Here is a 21,609-nt window from a genome sequence, read left to right as displayed (position 1 = left end):
TAATAAAATGTGCCATGGAATAGAAGATAGACACATTTTCACCAGGGGGCTCCCAAATAGTGAGGAGTAGGTGGGTAACTTTGAATGTAGCAGGAGGGAGGCAGGGCCCCAGCACTGGCCTCAAAATTCTTATCAATCTTGGATACAATAGCAAAGAACTATCATCAGGGGCTTTAAGTCAAGCCAACATCAACAAGAAAAAGACAAGACAATTCATGAGCCTGTGTGAAGCAGCCCAGGAAAGCCAGGAAGTATTGATGGAAGACTGGGAGAGAAGGACTTGTGTGTGCCTCTTGCAGAGTCCTTTATTCCCAAAGGTTCAGCAAATTTCAGAAAAATTGGAGCCATTACTGTGATTGTAAGCCTGCTTGTACCAGAATTTAGCAAAGCTAAGATGGCATGAGTTGCAAATGGTAAAGACTTTGGTGTGATACTAGTAAGCTAATATTTATTGAGTATTTACTATGTGTAAGGGGCTTCCCTGGTGGCTCAGATGATAAAGAATCTGCCTGCAATACAGGAGACTTGGTTTCAATACCTGGGTCAGGAAGATCCCCTGGAGGAGAAAATGGCTACCCACTCCAGTATTCTCACCTGGAGAATTCCATGGAGAAAGGAGCCTGGTTAGCTACAATCTGTGAGGTCACAAAACATCAGACACAGCTTTCAATTTTTCAGAGAGTGTTTTATACACTTTTCATGTCTTATTTCTTTTTTGCCATAACCATATAAAAGGACTCCCATTGTTGGCTGTATTTCTCAGGTGAAAGGTTTGTAGTGCGTCATTCTCAGCCAAGGTCATAACTACGAGCGGCCGGTCAGAGCTGGGAACTGAACTCACAGAGTCGACTCTCCAGCCACGCTCATGACTTTTATATGATTCCTCCCTTATTCACACTATTTTGAGAACCACTTTTTGTATAATATTTCAGAGTGATGTTTCTCTACCAGGCAATTTCCCTGGGCCCTGAAATACCATTAACACATCTTTATCAATAAATTTATATAGCTATATGATACCATGCAAAATATACAACATGTCTTCATACATACTCACCTCCTAGAAAAACAACTTCCTGAGCCCATAGTAAAGTCAAATTTCTGTTAATTTGGTGGAAAAGGACAGATGTTCTAAGAAATACTAACTAGGGCGCAGAGAAAAAATGTAACATTTTCTGCACAGCAACCCATTGTGAAGCCACCCATTTTTCTGAGAATTCCAGTTTAACTCAGGCCAAATGGGCCCTCCCAAATGGCACTGGAAATAGCTTCTGGATATTCAGATATCTTACATGTGAAAGGCATACAACCAGATACATAAAATTCACTGGGCTGGAGGAGAGGGCTCAACTTTGTTTATAGACTTTCTGATTTTTTTTTTTTTTGGTTGGTTAAAAAGCTGACAGACTGTATTACAGCTAACATTCCCATATTGATTATACCATTTCTGAGTCTGGCCTCTCTGTGACAGGAGCAGCATAATTAGTTTTTTCCTTGTTAAATATTTGTAAATCATTCGTACTTTTATGGGGTACATAACCTGGCTGTTACCTTTCAAATAATCTTCTTGTTACTTGTTTAAACAAGAAATATCTCCTAGAGTGCAGTGTCACTTTTGTCCTTCGATGAGACTACGACATAAGGACTTCCCTTGCTTATGAAATACAAAAGGGCATCCATGCCACAGTTAACAGAAAATACGTCTGTAAGAGTCTCTGTCCAAACAGATTCAAGAGCATCCACTGCTGACTCTTGGTCTGTTTATACCATCAGGAAGCAGCTAGACTGAAGGCAAATCTTTTCTTTCTTTCTTTTTTTTTTTTGCTTTATGTTTATGCTGATTTATTTTAAGCTACCGAGAGTCACAATTCTCAGTCTCCATCATTAAAAAGAACTGATATGGGGTTCACAGTGGAAAAAGTGTGAATACTGTCTGCAATTATATGATAGTATGTTGATCACAAAACATGTGGTATCAAGGTACACCTCAGAAATGTGGCTTTTTCTTTATTGTGTCCATGGAGAGCTTCTCCTTCAGAAATAGGCAGCATAGGATGCCATGCAAATATTCCAACAATGCTACAGTTACTAAAGGGCTCTTGGAAGGAAGTCCTCTTTGGAAGCAGACGATCCAGCACAATAGCACAGTCCTTTGAATAATGTTGATGATTGTAAATCCTTTCTTTTTCTTTTAAAAGTTGGCATGAATTTGATTTTGATTACAGAAAAAAAAAAGGCACTGACTATAAATCTGATAAATAAGTTGCATAAAAAACCTGTATATGTTCATGTAACATACATAAAATAGAAAGATATAAATCCAAATGGTTGTGTCTAGTAACTCATAAACAAGCCAAAAGTCTGTTCAAGAGTGGTGTCCCTGGGACAGGCATGTACCCTAAACATGAGTTCGTGTTTGTAGGTGGCAGAAACCCATACAGACAAATTAAAGTAAAAATGAGAAGACTGTGCACTAGTTCACAGCACCTTAGGTTAGGCAGTAAAGTTAGGCCTCACAAGAGAACACAATTGTAAGAAAGGAAGATAATTCATTCACTCTTCCTGAGACAACTGGACCCCATAAATGTATCTCATGGTGCCTCTTCACGAGTCTTTCTCTGCAGATGGGCTGACTGCTTCTGTCGGATTTAACTCAAAGACCTAGTTGTGATTGGACTGAGACTAGCACAGCTAAGCAGCAAAGAGAAGCTGCTATGTTCATCAGGACAGGCTGTGGATGGAGGGTGTGGGATGTGGGCTGTAAACAGATGCAGTGCAATAAAGAGCAGAGGAGGCAAAATGTTTGTGCTGGGCCCAAGGAGGATTGAATGACATAAGGCTCCAACTTGGTTACTTGCAAATACCCAAGATGGCTTGCTTTAAAGCCAGAATCTAGTGTTTAAATACTTTGAAGGAAAGACGCATTTGGACAATGTTTTGAATGCTATGCATCAGATGATGGCTACAGAGAAGTCTGGTCATCAGTGTGTCCCTGATAGGTAAAGAAAGATTTGCAGATAGAATAGGCAATTATTCCTGTGCTTCTCATTCAGTCTCTAGCTCATACTTTATTTTTTTTTTTTTTAATGTAATGGCCAAATTTTACACATCTCAATGGAGAAGAAGTGAGCAATCATAGAAGTTGGTTTATACCACCCAGTTCCTTCAGTCCTTTTTGCATCCTGGGCAAATCAATGTGTGTCGCTCTGCATAAATTATTACACACCAAATGGTTATCTTGTGTTTCCACATATCCACACCTAAGTTCAGTTCAGTTCAGTCGCTCAGTCGTGTCCGACTCTTTGTGACCCCATGAATCGCAGCACGCCAGGCCTCCCTGTCCATCACCAACTCCTGGAGTTCACTCAGACTCACATCTATCAAGTCAGTGATGCCATCCAGCCATCTCATCCTCTTAGGACAACAGAAATCTTGCATTTACACATATTTAATAGTATCCCAAACTGTTAAAAGAAATTATTCCATGTAGAGAAGAAATGAGAAGGGCAGGGCAACCCACTCCAGTATTCTTGCCTGGAGAATCCCATGGACAGAAGAACCTGGAGGGCTACAGTCCATGGGATTGCAAAGAGCTGGACACAGCTGAGAGACTGGCACATATCAAAATGTTAGAAAACATTATTTCATGTTGTAACCATATAAGACAGAATAGTAATAGCTTGAACCATACAAAATCGTCATTTTCACTGGTCAAAAGAAGCCAAATACTGTCAATATTATATATTTCATCCTAATATTAGTATAACCATTTAATACATGAGGCAACCACTTAATAGAGATGGTAAAGAACTAACTAGAGTTTTCCTGACTCCTGGGTTCTTGAGATGGAATCAAAATCTATGTCTTCTGACTCTTGTCTCAGTGTTATTTCCACTGCAATATTATACGTAAAGAAAGAGCATATTCATAGACAGTATAAACCCAACTAAACATCTTGTCTATGTTTATTTTGTGATAAACTTACTTTAGATACAGATAATGAGAAAAAATTGAAGAAGTCTGCTTTAAATGCTCTTCATTAATTTTTTGCAACCTTATGCATTTTTTCCAAATTAGCAGAGTCCAAAGAATCAAGTCATTTATGCCTTGAAAAGATTACGTATTTAGTTTTTCAAATTAGTTAGCTAGGAGTAAATTATTTTTTTACCTTTGCTGTTTAGGGTTCAGGGAGCTAAAGAAAAGCAAAAATAATTCTGTCTTATTAATTTTTTTAAATAGTTATTATTTTATGAAAAAAATTATTTCTCAACATCTCTTATTTTTCTCTTTGAAAGTGAGCCAAAGTCTCCCCATTTTGAGAAAGACAGAAGTGTATCTTTTGTTTCTGGCATAGTCTTCTTAAATAACATCTGAATCAGAATTTAAATCATTAGCCCAATCCCTCTCCTGATGATACTAACGTTTCTTTAAAATACAGATGTGTTACAAATGCGTAAATCATATATAACTGGTTAGTATTTTTTTTTAATGCTACAGGGGATTCAAGCATGTTATTATACATGCAATGTTTTCCCAAGATTTAGCAAATGACTATCAAACATGAAAATACAGTTTAGCAACTTAAACTAAAAGAAATGTACATCATTAATTTAAATTCAATTAGCTGGCTGCATCCCAACAAACAGCACTAGTCAAGTGCCTCAAGTGTGTGGTGTGGGAATTCCACTGGTCCAATGAGCCCCTGATTTCTGTGAGCAGCTTCGCAGTTGTTCTGTTGCCCAGGAAGATGGATCCCTTCTCCCCACGCTGTGCTCATAGCTTCTCAGGGCAGAGGGAAGATGGCACCGATTTGTTTACCCATGAATGCTTTTCTGAGAGGAGAGAGACCTCTGTGCTTTGATATTTTCCCCTTGGACAGAAACTTGGAGTCGGGGGAAGGGGAAGTATTTCTGTGTCATTTTACTGTTTTTACCTTTCTGGCTGTTTGAGAAGATTCTTCCTCTACCTTCTAAGCTTAAGTCAAGAGCAAAAAAAAAAAAAAAAATTCACACAATTACTCACTATTATTTCCAGACCAAAAACAGTTTATCCAAAAAATTCAGGATGGGAAGAAACCTTCAGAAACATCCTATGATTGCAAGTGTATTTCATCTGATACCTGGTGGATTCAGTCAGTAGGGGAGGTTGTATGGAAGAAAAAGAGTTCCCTGTATACGTTCTTCTATAACACTGAGATTCCCCATAAACACACACACACACACAGACTAATTTTATATCATTGGGCTATGACTGTACAAAGTTGTCCCTGTTGAGTGAAAACAATACATCTACAACCATCCTTTGTTAACACATATATTCTTGGTGGGATATCCTTCATTGATTATCTTTTTTTTATGTATACAATCCAATTTTCTCTTTCAATAAAGTCACTGCTTGGCCTTGATTTCATGAATGAGAAATGGAATATAAAAAAGCCACAAATTAGTAGCTCTGTCAGTGGCAATTACATTGTCAGAGAAAGAGACCAGAGCTACCAGGATGCCAAACTCAGCATCCTGAAACATGAAGCACTTATTATTGCCCACAAATCTACAGGTCAGCTGGGTAGTTCTGGTCTCAACTGGGCAGCTCAACCTTCAACTCTTACCAGCCGAGGGCTGAGGTCAGTTCTGCTGGTCACAGCTGGTATCTCTCATATATTTAGGGGTCGGCTGAGGGCTGTCTAGGACAACCTCACCGTTTGTGTGGTAGTTGTCTGCTTTTTGACGAGGACAACAGGGGTGACTGGTGCCCCATCAGCACCCAGACTAGCCCAAGTTCATTGACTGGGGCCTGAGAGAATGAGTGGAGGTCCAAGTCCTCTTGAGGTTTAGCCTCATCTCTGGCATATCGTCACCTGCCCTGAATTCCATCAGCAAAAGCAACTCACAGCATTAGACCCAGTTCAAAGGTAGAGGAAAGAGACCTCACCTTTCACTGGAAGAAACCACAGACTCATATCACCAAGCGTGTGGATAGAGGGAGGCGTGAACATTTGTGGCCGTTTAAAAAGTTAGTCTATCACAACAGTTAATAGAATGTTTTCAAAGCATGCTCCATGAAGCACTGGTCCCATATGCTATTAATTGGTGGTTTGCAGAACAAGATAACACGCACATATAGCAAAAGGGGGCAGGGTGGATCTCCATGGCCAAATACAACTGGAAAACAGCCTTTACCTGCAGTACTTAGAAATCAGCTCGCAGAGACAGTGGCTCCAGCTCTCTCTACAGGGTCAGCCAGCACTCCCCCTATAAGTTCAGAAGCTCCTTCTCCTCCCAGCCGCAGGGATTGCAGCGAGACACAGGTTTCCAAAATCAATCCTTAAGTCTCCAGATACCAGGCAACTAGAATTTCCAGCAGTCCTCCAAATGTCTGGTGTCCAAGTTCAGACTGCTAGATGTCTGAGCCCAGTTCTTGTCACTGAAGACTGTTCTCAGGCTTGCTCCATATAAAGGGAGAGCAACACAGCAGCAGACGCCTGTCGAGGAACACGGTCCCTCAGTACATCCAACTATGTCTGGCCCCAGCACTGTGCTCTCACATCTTCCCAAGGCTCTAAGGGTACAGGCCCCAAATCACACTTGCTGTTGCATGAGCAGGTCAAACACACATTCCCTGACTGCTCTGATTCATTATCATAGAACCCGGTGTGTTTGGTGATCAACTCTCCAATGGACAGCATGAATATACGTTTCCCAAGCTGTTTTAACAAAGGAATGTTTTTTTCAAGGAGCATGTTGAAGATTTGACATTATAGAGAATGTGCTGTAGGGAATCATGTCTCACTTACAGGGTGATTTCAGTAAAATAAATACATCAAACATGTAAATCCATAAAATGCCCTTGGTTTATTTTCTCACTTATGCTTATTCCACTTTCGATCCCTTCTGACCAATTTCTGATTGCCAAAATAAGCAACTCCACAGGAGCAACTAGGAAAGAATATGTAAGTTGAAGTTAGAAAAGGACAAGCCAAGAAGGAAAATAGTTCCAGCTGTCAGGTAGGGTATCCCAGTGCCTGGTACATTTTAGGGACCCACATGAAAAGTATCAAAGCAGAATCTGTACACAAAATTGAATATGCATGAGTGAACGAAGTAATAATAAACTATTCATTCCATGAAACTTAATTATGCCTCTACTTTGTATCAGTCACCTGGATTACTGGGGACACACAGTGAGGAGAACAGAGCCCTTGTCCTCAAAAGGCTTGTGCTCTAGAGCAACAGTCATCAAAGCAGTGCCCATGAGCCAAGTCATGCTTGTCACCTGTTTCGCCAAATAAAATTTATTAGAACACAACCACACTCCTTTGTTTCTGCGTTGTCTATGGTTGTTTTTTTGCTGCAAAGACAGAATAGTATATTTGCTACAGAGAGTGTATGGTTGGCAAGCCTAAAATATTCACTGTCCAACCCTTTGCACACAAAAGTTTGCGGACTGCTCAGACTCTCAATCCATCTTTAACTGCTCCATCTCTGTGTTCTTTCTCTTAGAAAAAAAAAATTATATGCTTTCAATTACTGCTTATGTAGACATGATTCTGTGATCTCTCTACCCAGTCACAGGCACGAGACGTATTTCTACAATTTCTCAGTCTGTCCTATGGAGGCAATGATCTCCTATACCTACTCTTTTTATTCCTGTGTCAAGGTCAGAATTGACACATAGGTTAGAGACAGAACATGAAATATGACCATTCAGATTTGAGATGCATATAAAATACTTTGGTATTGCTCTAATAATATCTTGGTTTACTTTGGAAAAGTCTCAGAGTGACTCATCATAATTAGTTTCTTTATGTTACCAGGCAAGGGGACTGTTCTAGATTGATTGATTTATTTCTGGCTGGCCGAGTCTCTGTTGCCCTCTGCAGGTTTTCTCTAGTTGCAGTGAGCAGGGGCTACTCCTCCTTGCCATGCGTGGTCTTCTCTTTGCAGTGGCCTCTCCTGTTGTGCAGCACAGGCTCTAGGTACATGGGCTTCAGTAGTTGCAGGACGCAGCACAGGCTTTAGCAGTTGAGGCATGCGAGGTCAGTATTTGTGGCTCATGGGCTTAGTTGCTCCATGGCAGGTGGAATCTTCCCAGACCAGGGATGGAACCAGTTCCCCCTGCATTGGCAGGTGGATTCTTACCCACTGTATCACCACAGAAGTCTAGCCAAGGAAATTTTTTTTAAAATCATTGATAGTCTCACTGCCCAGTCGTGAAAGCAGATGCAAAGAAGTTAAGGGATTCACAGAAGAGCTTGATTCTCTGACAGTGAAAGTTACTCCCAAGTTTGAACAGCAGGCTTCCACTTTGTTATTTCCCATGCACAGTCTGGACTTCCATTCAGCATGAGTTCTCATGGAATGAGAACTTCCATGAGTTTTCTCCTTCAGGCTCTATTCCTAATTTCAATGTAGCTACTCATTGTCTCCCAAATGGTGCATGGCAAGAGGCTTAGCCTATGCTTAGCACTATTATGATCAGGTGAAGAAATAACAGTACAAATTCATTATCTCTATTTCCCCCAGAATTCCCCAAGAGGGTATCTCCGACTCCATGTGTCTCTAAGTCTCCATCGTGGCTGGTTTCCTTGCTCCTTCTGCTCCCACTACTGACGTTGGATAGTTAGTTCCCTGTGTAAAGACGACAACGGTAAAATGCAATCAGGCCTGATTGAGTGGAAACTCTCTAAGTCTGCCCCTTTCCTTGAACAAAAGCACTTTCTAAAGGCAAAGGTGACTTCTCTCTGCTAGCTCTGAAAAGCCAGTTTCCAGGAATGAAGAGACTCTGGAAATCCAAGAGATTTTCATAAAAGAAAAAGAGGCATGATAATTTTTCTCCTAGACTGCAGGAGCTCAGTTGCTATGTAGCTCTGCAACTCCACTCACTCACTCTGTCCTCCTTGTATTGTATTTCAATAAAAACTTAATAAACAGAATATTAAAGATTTGAAGAATTATACAAAGTATTCAATTTCTAACCCTGCCATTTATTTTATTTTTATGAGATATCAGGACCAGTTTAATAAGTATAATAAACATAAACTCTGACATTTATAACACTATTCACCAGATTAATACCAGATAATATTTTCTAGAAGTGCCATTTTAATAGGAATAAATGGATAAACAGATATGTCTTAGACTTAGTCTACCAAGATTGCAGGAGCTCAATTTTTGAAAGCAAATTAACAACCAAAATCAATATTTTCCCCATTAATTTCATATTCACTGAAAGAGTTTTACTAGTAGAAGATAGCAAAAGGTATGTTCATATTGGACCAGACAATGTTGATTCTGATACATGTTAAAAAGAGAGAGTTCTTCTCATTCTATGAATTTTAACCCATGGCTCTGGGCTTGCTCCTATGCTTACAAAGCTCCTTGTGTATGCACATGAGCACAACTGATAGTTAATAGTTTCAGATTCATCTGGGGGCAGAGATCAGTATTTTTTTATTAATTTTTCTAATTTATCATTCTCCACTGCTCTCTTTCTTCGTATCTCCTGGTTAAGAACTTCCAAGATGTTGATAACTTCAAAGAAGAGCCAAAGACATAAAAAAAGAATATCAAGAGAAATGGGTCCTTCTTAGATTCTAAACAAAGAATGAAGAGGTTAGTATTCACAAAATCAAAGCACTTTATATGAAGTCCACATGTTTTCACACTACAGAGAATGCACAGTCTAATACCTTGTCAGTTACTCCATATCCAAATATTTGAGGGGCTCTTCAAGCTTTAGTATTATCAAAGAATAATTCCTAAACCTTAACAAGATATCATATTCACATATAGAAATCAAAAAATAAAGACTTTGATCAGTGTCAAGTCTTGGTGAGGGTATATGGAAATGGAGATTCCTCTACACTGCAGGTGGGAATTAAAATTGTTATAGAAGCAATAAAAATTGTGGAGATCAATTTTGCAGTACTGGTCATGATTTAAAACATACATATGATACCCCTCATCCAAGGTAAGGATCAGCGGCTGTGCTTTGCTGGAGCAGCTGCGGAGAGATACCCCGCGCCCAAGGTAAGAGAAACCCAAATAAGATGGTAGGTGTTGCAAGAGGGCAACAGAGGGCAGGCACACTGAAACCATACTCACAGAAAACTAGTCATTCTAATCATACTAGGACCACAGCCTTGTCTAACTCGATGAAACTAATCCATGCCCGCGGGGCAACCCAAGACGGGCGGGTCATGGTGGAGAGGTCTGACAGAATGTGGTCCACTGGAGAAGGGAATGGAAAACCACTTCAGTATTCTTGCCTTGAGAACCCCATGAACAGTATGAAAAGGCAAAATGATAGGATACCAAAAGAGGAACTCCCCAGGTCATTAGGTGCCCAATATGCTACTGGATATCAGTGGAGAAATAACTCCAAAAAGAATGAAGGGATGGAGCCAAAGCAAAAACAATACCCAGCTGTGGATATGACTGGTGATAGAAGCAAGGTCCGATGCTATAAAGAGCAATAGTGCATAGGAACCTGGAATGTCAGGTCCATGAATCAAGGCAAATTGGAAGTGGTCAAACAAGAGATGGCAAGAGTGAACATCGACATTCTAGGAATCAGCAAACTAAAATGGACTGGAATGGGTGAATTTAACTCAGTTGACCATTATATCTACTACTGCGAGCAGGAATCCCTGAGAAGAAATGGAGTAGCCATCATGGTCAACAAAAGAGTCTGAAATGCAGTACTCGGATGCAATCTCAAAAATGACAGAATGATCTCTGTTTGTTTCCAACGCAAACCATTCAATATCACGGTAATCCAAGTCTATGCCCCAACCAGTAACAATGAAGAAGCTGAAGTTGAACAGTTCTATGAAGACCTACAAGACCTTCTAGAACTAACACCCAAAAAAGATGTCCTTTTCATTATAGGGGACTGGAATGCAAAAGTAGGAAGTCAAGAAACACCTAGAGTAACAGGCAAATTTGGCCTTGGAATGCAGAATGAAGCAGGGCAAAGACTAATAGAGTTTTGCCAAGAAAATACACTGGTCATAGCAAACACCCTCTTCCAACAACACAAGAGAAGACTCTACACATGGACATCACTAGGTGGTCAACACTGAAATCAGATTGATTATATTCTTTGTAGCCAAAGATGGAGAAGCTCTATACAGTTAACAAAAACAAGACCAGGAGCTGACTGTGGCTCAGATCATGAACTCCTTATTGCCAAATTCAGACTCAAATTGAAGAAAGTAGGGAAAACTGCTAGACCATTCAGGTATGACCTAAATCAAATCCCTTATGATTATACAGTGGAAGTGAGAAATAGATTTAAGGGACTAGATCTGATAGATAGAGTGCCTGATGAACTATGGACAGAGGTTTGAGACATTGTACAGGAGACAGGGATCAAGATCATCCCCATGGAAAAGAAATGCAAAAAAGCAAAATGGCTGTCTGGGGAGGCCTTACAAATAGCTATGAAAAGAAGAGAAGCGAAAAGCCAAGGAGAATAGAAAAGATATAAGCATCTGAATGCAGAGTTCCAAGGAATAGCAAGAAGAGATAAGAAAGCCTTCTTCAGCGATCAATGCAAAGAAATAGAGGAAAAGAACAGAATGGGAAAGACTAGAGATCTCTTCAAAAAAATTAGAGATACCAAGGGAATATTTCATGCAAAGATGGGCTAGATAAAGGACAGAAATTGTATGGACCTAACAGAAGCAGAAGGTATTAAGAAGAGGAGGCAAGAATACACAGAAGAACTATACAAAAAAGATATTCCTGACCCAGATAATCATGATGGTGTGATCACTCATCTAGAGCCAGACATCCTGGAATGTGAAGTCAAGTGGGCCTTAGAAAGCATCACTATGAACAAAGCTAGTGGAGGTGATGGAATTCCAGTTGAGCTGTTTCAAATCCTGAAAGAAGATGCTGTGAAAGTGCTGCACTCAATATGCCAGCAAATTTGGAAAACTCAGCAGTCGCCACAGGACTGGAAAAGGTCAGTTTTCATTCCAATCCTAAAGAAAAGCAATGCCAAAGAACACTCAACCTACTGCACAATTGCACTCATCTCATGCTAGTAAAGTGATGTTCAAAATTCTCCAAGCCAGGCTTCAGGAATACATGAACCGAGAACTTCCAGATGTTCAAGCGGGTTTTAGAAAAGGCAGAGGAACTAGAGATCAAATTGCTAACATCTGCTGGATCATGGAAAAAGGAAAAGAGTTCCAGAAAAAAAACATCTATTTCTGCTTTATTGACTATGCCAAAGCCTTTGCCTGTGTGGATCACAATAAACTGTGGAAAATTCTTCAAGAGATGGGAATACCAGACCATCTGACCTGCCTCTTGAGAAATCTCTATGCAGGTCAGGAAGCAATAGTTAGAACTGTACATGGAACAACAGACTGGTTCCAAACAAGAAAAGGAGTACATCAAGGCTGTATATTGTCATCCTGCTTATTTAACTTATATGCAGAGTACATCATGAGAAATGCTGGACTGGAAGAAACACAAGCTGAAATCAAGATTGCCGGGAGAAATATCAATAACCTCAGATATGCAGATGACACCACCCTTATGGCAGAAAGTGAAGAGGAACTAAAAAGCCTCTGGATGAAAGTGAAAGAGGAGAGTGAAAAAGTCGGCTTAAAGCTCAACATTCAGAAAATGAAGATCATGGCATCCGGTCCCATCACTTCATGGGAAATAGATGGGGAAACAGTGGAAACAGTGTCAGACTTTATTTTTGGGGGGGGCTCCAAAATCACTGCAGATGGTGACTGCAGCCATGAAATTAAAAGATGCTTACTCCTTGGAAGAAAAGTTATGACCAACCTAGATAGTATATTCAAAAGCAGAGACATTACTTTGCCGACTAAGGTCCGTCTAGTCAAGGCTATGGTTTTCCCTGTGGTCATGTATGGATGAGAGAGTTGGACTGTGAAGAAAGCTGAGCACTGAAGAATTGATGCTTTTGAACTGTGGTGTTGGAGAAGACTCTTGAGAGTCCCTTGGACTGCAAGGAGATCCACCCAGTCCATTCTGAAGGAGATCAGTCCTGGGATTTCTTTGGAAGGAATGATGCTAAAGCTGAAACTCCAGTACTTTGGCCACCTCATGTGTAGAGTTGACTCATTGAAAAAGCCTCTGATGCTGGGAGGGATTGGGGGCCGGAGGAGAAGGGGACGACAGAGGATGAGATGGCTGGATGGCATCACTGACTCGATGGACGTGAGTCTGAGTGAACTCTGGGTGTTGGTGATGGACAGGGAGGCCTGGTGTGCTGCAATTCATGGGGTCGCAAAGAGTCAGACAGGACTGAGCTACTGAACTGAACTGACTGATGCCTCAACAGAGTGAAATCATTTTTCACTCTCTAATTCAGAGACATTTCTGTACATGACTACAAAGAGTGCCTAGCTGAGAGTGACCAGCAAGGAAAATGAAAATGTGGATCCCACTCTAACAAACTCAATGAAATTAATTCTCCCAACAGTCAGAAAGCTTGGAAGAGGACCTATAACTCCAGATGAGAACTGAAACTTGATCTGAGCTCAGTGAAACCCTGAGAATCTAGTCATGTCAAGCCTATTTATTTTATTTTATTTTTTGTCATACAAGATAACTCAGATGATCCAGGGAATAAGGTTTGGATGTCTGGGCAGGGGTAGTTTTTAACCAACCACAAATGCTTATTGTATAGTGATGCTATAAAAGAATATCATCTATATCCTAATTGAAGCACAATCTTTGTAAGGATTAGGCAAAAATAAAACTCATTTCCAACTGAGAATAATAGAGCTTGTTAAAGAAAGAGAAATGTAAAGTGTGCTTCAAAAATAAGTATGGATTTAAAAGTAGGAGCAGGGTAGAGAGAAAATCCTAACTAATGGAAGATTTGGATAGAAGCTATAGAAGAGAGTAAGGTTGGGAGGTAGACTGTAGCATTGGGTTAGAACCTTGGGTTCTAAACCAACTTCCTGGATTTGAATCTCTGCTTTGCCATCTTCCATCTGTGTTTATTTGATCTCTCTGTACATCAGATTTTTTCATGTTCATAATGGATATACAAGCATCTAACACATAGAGGTTTGGTTTTGTTACAATGTTTAAAGTACTTAGAAAAATATTTGTTTATGGTGAAATATAAGTTGCTATTTTCACTTCTAATATTTCCTTATGCTTATTGATTAATTAACTTGAACCCCTTCAGAAATAGGTAAAGGTACAAGTATAACATGAGTTACTGAGAGTAACTAAAGTTTTTCAAATGAGTCATTTTCTTTACTACTTGCAGTCCAAGCCCTGTAGAACTGTATAAAACTGTAATGATGAAACTCCACTCTGGTATTTTTAGCTATAGACCCTTCAAGTAAGGAGGGGTAGGCTTTGCAGATGTGTTTAAGTTAAGGGTCTTTATGAAATGGGGAGATTACTCTGGATTATCCAGGTGAACCCTAGAGGCAGTCACATGTAAACTTGTAAGAAGGGATTAAACACACACACACACACACACACACCAGTATGACAGGGAAGGCAGAAATTGGATTGGTGCAGCCACAAGCCAAGGAATGCAGACAACCACAAGAAGTTGAAAAGAGTTAGGGAAGAAATCTTCCCCTAGAGCCTCTAGAGGGAGCATAGCCATACTGACATAGTGATTTAGGTCCAGCAACATAGATTTTGGCATCTGTAACTATAATATAACAAATTTACATTACTTTAACCCACTCAGATTTTGTTAATTTGTTTCAGCAGCCACAAGAAACTAATACAGAGTTATTGAAGTCAGTATTTTTTAAAAATAATTTCATTAAATCAATTAAATAATAATTTTTCACTTTTAAACTTGCTCTTTAGGCACAGAATCCTGAATAATGAAACTATATTATAAACTATATATATATATATATAATGAAACTATATTATAAAGAAGTGATTCTATATTATGCATTCAATTAACTATAGCAAAAAAATTACAATTTCATCGTAGGATATTACGAAAGGAAAAAAGATCTGTAATGTTAGTTCAACTTTCTGTTTGTATTTAAGGAATGTGTTGATATCTTCCACTAAAAGTAGAAACAAAAATTTCAAACAAAACAAAAATTTTAGCTTCACTGCTTCCAATAAATGGGTACTTCAACGTGTTTCAAGGTTAAATGATCAGTTTTATTTTTCACCAAAAATATCTCTGTTGTTTATTTCTTCTGATAGAAAAATAAAATAAACAGTTGCACAAACCTGAAAGGTATCCATCCAAAGCATTACATAAAAAAGACTGGCACTTCCAGCAATGCTCTTTATTCTCAAGTACTAGGATTTGCCCCAGAGGACTTCTGGTATTTCTTAAATCCATAATAATTTAAATATTTTCAATAATTTTCTGAGTTAAATGTAAGATCTCTGTAATTTATAAAAAGAAGAAAGTCATTTTATGAAACTCTGATCAATACAAAATTAATATTGCAAGTACAAAGAAACACTGGAGTGAGTTTATAATAAAAAACTTCAATATACCCTATAACTGCTGCCAAAATAAGCAGAAAGTTACTTTTCGTTTGAGCAGTCAGATTTTCCTTCTGTCTGCAAACAGATCAAAATTCAGGGCATTTCACTACTGGAGAATCTCTAATGAGTGGGTAGTAAAATACCCACCTTTCTGACTGCCACTGGATATCAAAAAATTACTCACTTCTGACTCAGTAATTACCCACCAAAAATTTAGATCAAGTGGTCGTCACGTCACCCAAATTAGTACCTGACAGGGAATGCTTTTGGCAAGGTTGGCAGCTGAGAAACAGGAAGTGAGTTGCAAAATATTATTAAAACTTGAAAATAACAGCCTTAAAGGTGTGTGATCTACCATTCAGACACTCAAAAACCCCTGCAGGGAGAAAGATCACGCCTGGGCAGCAGGGATACTCAGGGTGCCAGTGCAGGAGAGGAAGCAAAGGAACTGTCACCTGAAGGGCCACAGCCAATTAACTGCTGGGTCTTTATTATCATCATCATTGTCTTTTCAAATGTGACAAAGCCTGTAATGGTATTTGGAAGAGGGTGGAAGTTCCAGATGTTTGTTTACAACTGACTCTGAGGGCCACAACCGCACTCTGAAAAATTCTTGTCAGTGATTGGCTTGTTTCCGAGGCTGGATACAGTCCAGGGTTTAGGTTCCTTTGTAGCCAAACAAGGATGACAGCAGGCTCAGCTTAGACTCTGAGCAGGCACCTCATGTTACCCAAGTCTTCATGTTTGAGGAAACTTGGCATGGACCAACAGCTCACTTTGTCTTTGTCTTGATGCTGAGTTGTCATCCTGAAGTAGATGCAGAACTCTTCAGGAGAACTGAGTGGTTTCTTGATATTTTGACTTTAAATTACTGGATCGCTGACATTCCGTTTTTTGGTTTGAACATTATTTTCAGTAGGATTGTTGCAGGATTCACTCACCTCTCAATCCATATCCCTATAATTCAACTTGAGCATTTACAAATACAGGCAGTGAATTCAGAGTTATAGTGTCATTTATTTTTGTTGATCCATATATAGTATGGGTGATCAAAAATACTAATGCCATTATTCGTTAAGGACTGCTCTTGCTGTTCCAAAGACTTCATCCAAATGTTCTTTTGTTAGAAGATTTGAAAAATAGCAGGCATTGAACCAGATCAGAAGTCACCAAACTAGGGCCCATTGGCTACATCCAGACTAGTCCTTTTGCTTATATATTGTCTGTGGCTGCTTTCCTAGCTACAAGGGCTGCAGAGACTACAAAGCAGAAAATATTTACTCTCTTACACCCTTCAGAAACAAAATTGCCAACCGTACAAGTTGCACGGCATAGTGGCACGGATATTATATGGATTAAAGTCTTTACACAGGATCACTCTGGTTTCTGTATCATTCTTGACTGAGACTCTTGACTGTATTCAAGACCCTCCATGATTATGTATCCTGTCCTATTACACTAACACTAATGTCCAATTCTAGTCTATACTGTGTTCCCTAAACTACACACATTTACACTTGAACATTATTGCTGGGCACCAGGAATATAATATCTATTAAGATTTGGTTCCTACTTGTAAAGTAGAAGCTCGTTACCTAGAAAACACAGTGCCTGCATCAGCATAGGTGTTGCCTACATGTGTACCTTACAGGTAGTTGAAGTGGAATGAAACAGAATTAAAATATGAAGAGAGAACTGATGAGGGGGGAGTATACATTATGCTCCCATCTGGTATCATCTCCAAACCAGGTGTTCTTTGTACCACAAACCTGCAAAAGAAATTCCTTGACAAAGCTTTGAGAAGTTTCCTTAACAGCATTTTCTAAGCTCAAGTCACACAGCAAAATTAATCTATATTAACTGAAACATTTTGCTCAGTTACTTTTTCTATATAGGACTTAGAAATTTTTCTATCTTTCTTTGGAGAGAGAGGCTGCAGTGGGTGAAGGAGAGAGAAATATAAGACTGATATTCTGCACGTTAAGGACTGCTTTGTTTGGTTATGGATAATTATTTGTGCTATGTCGGAGATCCCATTATGATATTTCATGATACAGTAACATTATTGGTACTGTGTTTCCCTCCTGAGGTGATACTTGGGGGTCCACTTATGAAATTATGTTTAAATGAAGACTAATTAATAGTAAAAGGACCTCTTGGCAAAGATGGCTCAAATTAAATAATAATTACCAAATATCCTCTTCACTTTTTGTTATGTAGACGCAGCCTCTAAGTTTCACCAAGCTCTTAACAAGTCAGTTTTGGCTGGTAATTACTCAATAATCTCTTTCTTCAGTGGTATAAACCCCTCAGGTTTTTCACTGCTTCTTAAAATAAAAAAGAATTTCACCTTTGATTTCCATCTAGACATGTATCACCTAAGGACTGCAGGCATTTCTAGTTCAACAACTCATCTGAAATATTCCCAGTCCCATGAAGAAAATCACTGATGCTGCTCTCAGTTATGCAAAAGATGTTGCTGCTATATGTTTAATTTCGAATTGGAACCCTAGACCTTTCTGCCACTGAGACTTGAATACTTTTTAACAACTATGACTATTGTGGAATGTTAAAAAAAAAAAAATGAGTCTGTTAAGTAGTAGGTAGAAAGGAGGAATTTCCTGTGAATTTTCATGAAAATGTGCATGTTATTTTGGATATGTTATAGAAGCAAAGTCCTTGTCTTTGGGACAAGTGTTATAATCATGTCACAAGTCTTCACCAAGTCTAACTGCGCATGCTTAGTCACTCAGTCGTGTCCGACTCTATGTGATGCCAAGGACCGTAGCCCACCAGGCTCCTCTGTCCATGGGATTTTCCAGGAAAGAATGCTGGAGTGGGTTGCCATTTCCTTCTGCAGGTATCCAACCCACATCTTTTGCATCTTCTGCTTTGGCATGGAGATTCTTTACAACCGAGCCACCTTTGAAGCAGTACCTGGGTGCAAAGGAACTGGTTTGTCTTTACGACACACTTGTGTCCTATCCACCTCACTTGTCTAAGTGTGAAGGGAATATACAGTTTGAGCAGTCATAGTGAGATGATTTTCTAAACTCTTTAAAAAAAAAAAGAACCAACTCCAAGAACTCATTATAATACAATTAACTTGAAGCTTAAAGATTTCATGAACAGAGGAGTGGTGAAGTTGGGGGCAGTGTGAGCAGAAATATCCAGCTAAAAGAAATGAGTATGGATTGAGATGATGTCAGGAGTAGAGTCCTCATGAAGGGATCAGCGTCTTTATAAGAAGAGACATCAGATTGCTTGCTCGGTCACATATCCTCTCTCTGCCAAGTAAGGATCTAACAAGAGTGTGGCCATCTGCAAACCAGGAAGTGAGTTCTCACCAGAGCATGATCGTCCTGGCGGCCTGTTCTGAGACTTCCAGCTTCCAGAATTAGAAGAAATAAGTTTCTGTTGTTTAAGCTACCCAGTCTAGGGTATTTTGTTATGGCAACTCGAATTGACTAAGATGCCTGGTATTCAGAAGATTGTCATAATTTTTAGTAAAGAACATAACTCCATGAGCGGCCTGAGTATGATGCCTTGATTAATATATAAACAGACTCTGAGTGGCTTTTCTTCTACTTATCACCAAGATACAACCTGGCACTAGAGTTTTGTTTGATAGACAGTATTGGCCCATGCTTGTCTACTAACCCATGTGAAATAACATTATTACTGTATAATGTCGAGTTAGGCTGCATAATATTTCCATTGTCTGACATAAATGATGAAGAGTTTTCAGAGTTCTCAACTGTTTACATAATTAGCATTACATATTCATAAAATTAAGGTACCACTATCTCCATTATTACCATATTTCTTCCTTCAAGAGTGCTAGACATTACGTATGTTCACTTCTAAGAACAATCAGAGGAAATGCTTCCATCTCCAAAAGCTCTCTGTGCCCCTGATATCCCTGTAGAAGGTATCCAAAACCCCCACTTCATCTCGTGACCTTCCCCTAAATAAAATAACCAAGGCCAGCTTGAGGAATAAGAGAAGAGAACAAGAGGGAACCGGCCTAAAAGACCTGGTTACAAGTGTAGTATATCGTTCCAAGGCTGGTTTGAAAGGATTATGTAGCCATAGGCTATCTCCAGATAGAAAGATGGTTCAGTGACATCTCTTTGGTAAATAAGTAGCTGTTCCTCCTCCCTCTAAACGTCACATTGAAGTAGGCTGTGTTTTCTGATTAATTCATTTTGAATACTGCTGACTGTCTGTCACTGTAGTCATATGTCACTGGTGGCAGCTCAGAGAGTCTAACCTTCTTTAACATCAGTGCACACAATTCATTTTAAAATGTGGTCTAATAGCTACTGAATACCTGCAAGGGAAAGGGAAGATGGGATGCGTTTTCCCTCAAAATAGCCTGCAACCAAATTTATGAAAGCAAACTCTGTAGGCACACTAGTGTTCTTTGCAATGCAAAGCCACTTGGAAATCTCCCCAAAGACTATCTTCATGTTTTACCAGAACCTGACCAAGCCCTTGGTGCTCAGACACGTGGGGAGGTAAAGCATCTCCTTAAGTTCTCTTTGGTGCATAATTAGAGACTAGAGACATTGACCCCTTGTCTTTGAGTGGTCTGAGAGCATCACCCTAGGTTTTCACAATAGCAAGCACTCATAGGCAAGCAGCTCCGCTAACTGCACCTGTGTTTTCAGTTCTGGAAGGAGAGTGACATGGTGGACACCCCGCTTTGGAGTCAGGATTCAGTTCACATCATAAGTCTTACTGTTAATTAGCTTCTAGATGTAAGGAAAGCTAAGCACCTAGGCTTTTCTGGTCCTCAGTTCCTCATCACAGAAAGGCCCAATATCGTCCCTTCATTAAGTTTCCGTGATGAGCCTCTGAAACCTGGGATGGGACCCTGTAGCCCTTTGTTTGTTGTTCTTTGAACACCCAATTGAAAATACGGCTACAAAAATATGTGCACATATATTTTTATATGTGCACAATATGTGTACAAAATATCGCTTTTACGCATGGCCATGTGTGAAAGTGACAAGGGTTCGACCTGATCTTGCCCTAGGCTTTGGCCTTCACCTCCAACAATAAATACGATAAACACGCACTCCTCTGTTTACAGCTCCATAAACAGGGACATGTGTTTCTGTTAACAATGCATGCTCTGGGCTGTCTCTGTGATCAATTACTTTATATCATTTTCAAATTGCCACATGTTTACATCTTTCCAAAGACCTGTCCCCTGAACAAAAAAGGGCCTGCCTGACTCTGGCATGGTCAGAGGGCTTCCCTTCAACTTATCATGTCTCAAAATGCCACAGACAGAAATGCTTCCAGGCTATTTGCTAAGAAAACTAGCATAAGCTGCTTATCAGAAAATATTACGTATTCCCTGAAAGGTGAGCTGTTTTGTCAGTTGCTTGGGCGGTGTGAAATTCCTCTTTTGTCAGGATAGGTCACTGCGCAGAAGCTAACAGTAGACTGCCATCTCCCTGTGGATGCCAGGGCCCTGGGCAAAATCCTGAGAAGCCAGTCTTTGCTTTCAGGACAAGTATGCGATGGTTGGAATTCAAACCCTATGTAATAAATGTAAGTGGTATTAATGTTGTTTAATCATGCAAATTTTAAAAAGATTTGTAAATTTAAATTAATTAATTTTTAGTTTAAGGTTAAGCATTTTAAAAATTAAGAATATTAAAAATCAGTCAGCTTACCTTGTGGATTCAGAGCCTATATAAAGCATAGTGTTTTCCAGCTACTTACTCTGGCCAAATGTGTATATGTGTTTCTCCATAATGCCCAGCTCTTTGCAAACCTTTGGACTATAACCTTTCAGGCTCCTCTGTCCATGGGATTCTCCAGGCAAGAATACTGGAGTGGATTGTCATTTCCTCCTCCAAGGGATCTTCCTGACCCAAGGATCGAACCCAGGTCTCCTGTGTCTCCTGCATTGCAGGCAGATTCTTTATCCCTGAGCCAATTGGAAAGTTCTCTGGCTGAATAATTTGGTAGAAAATATTCCATTCTCTTTTTGAAACATCTCAGCTTAAGATTCCAAATCCAAAATCTCAGTCCCTGAAAGAGTACCAAGATAAGCTGAAAACCTGAGTTCTTTGTCCTAATCTATTAGTTATTGATGGCATCGGCA

Source organism: Oryx dammah, unplaced genomic scaffold, assembly GCF_014754425.2.
Source record: "Oryx dammah isolate SB20612 unplaced genomic scaffold, SCBI_Odam_1.1 HiC_scaffold_25, whole genome shotgun sequence".
In the NCBI taxonomy this organism is placed as follows: domain Eukaryota; kingdom Metazoa; phylum Chordata; class Mammalia; order Artiodactyla; family Bovidae; genus Oryx; species Oryx dammah.
The sequence above is the reverse complement of the archived record's forward strand: the minus strand, read 5'-3'. Positions refer to the sequence as shown.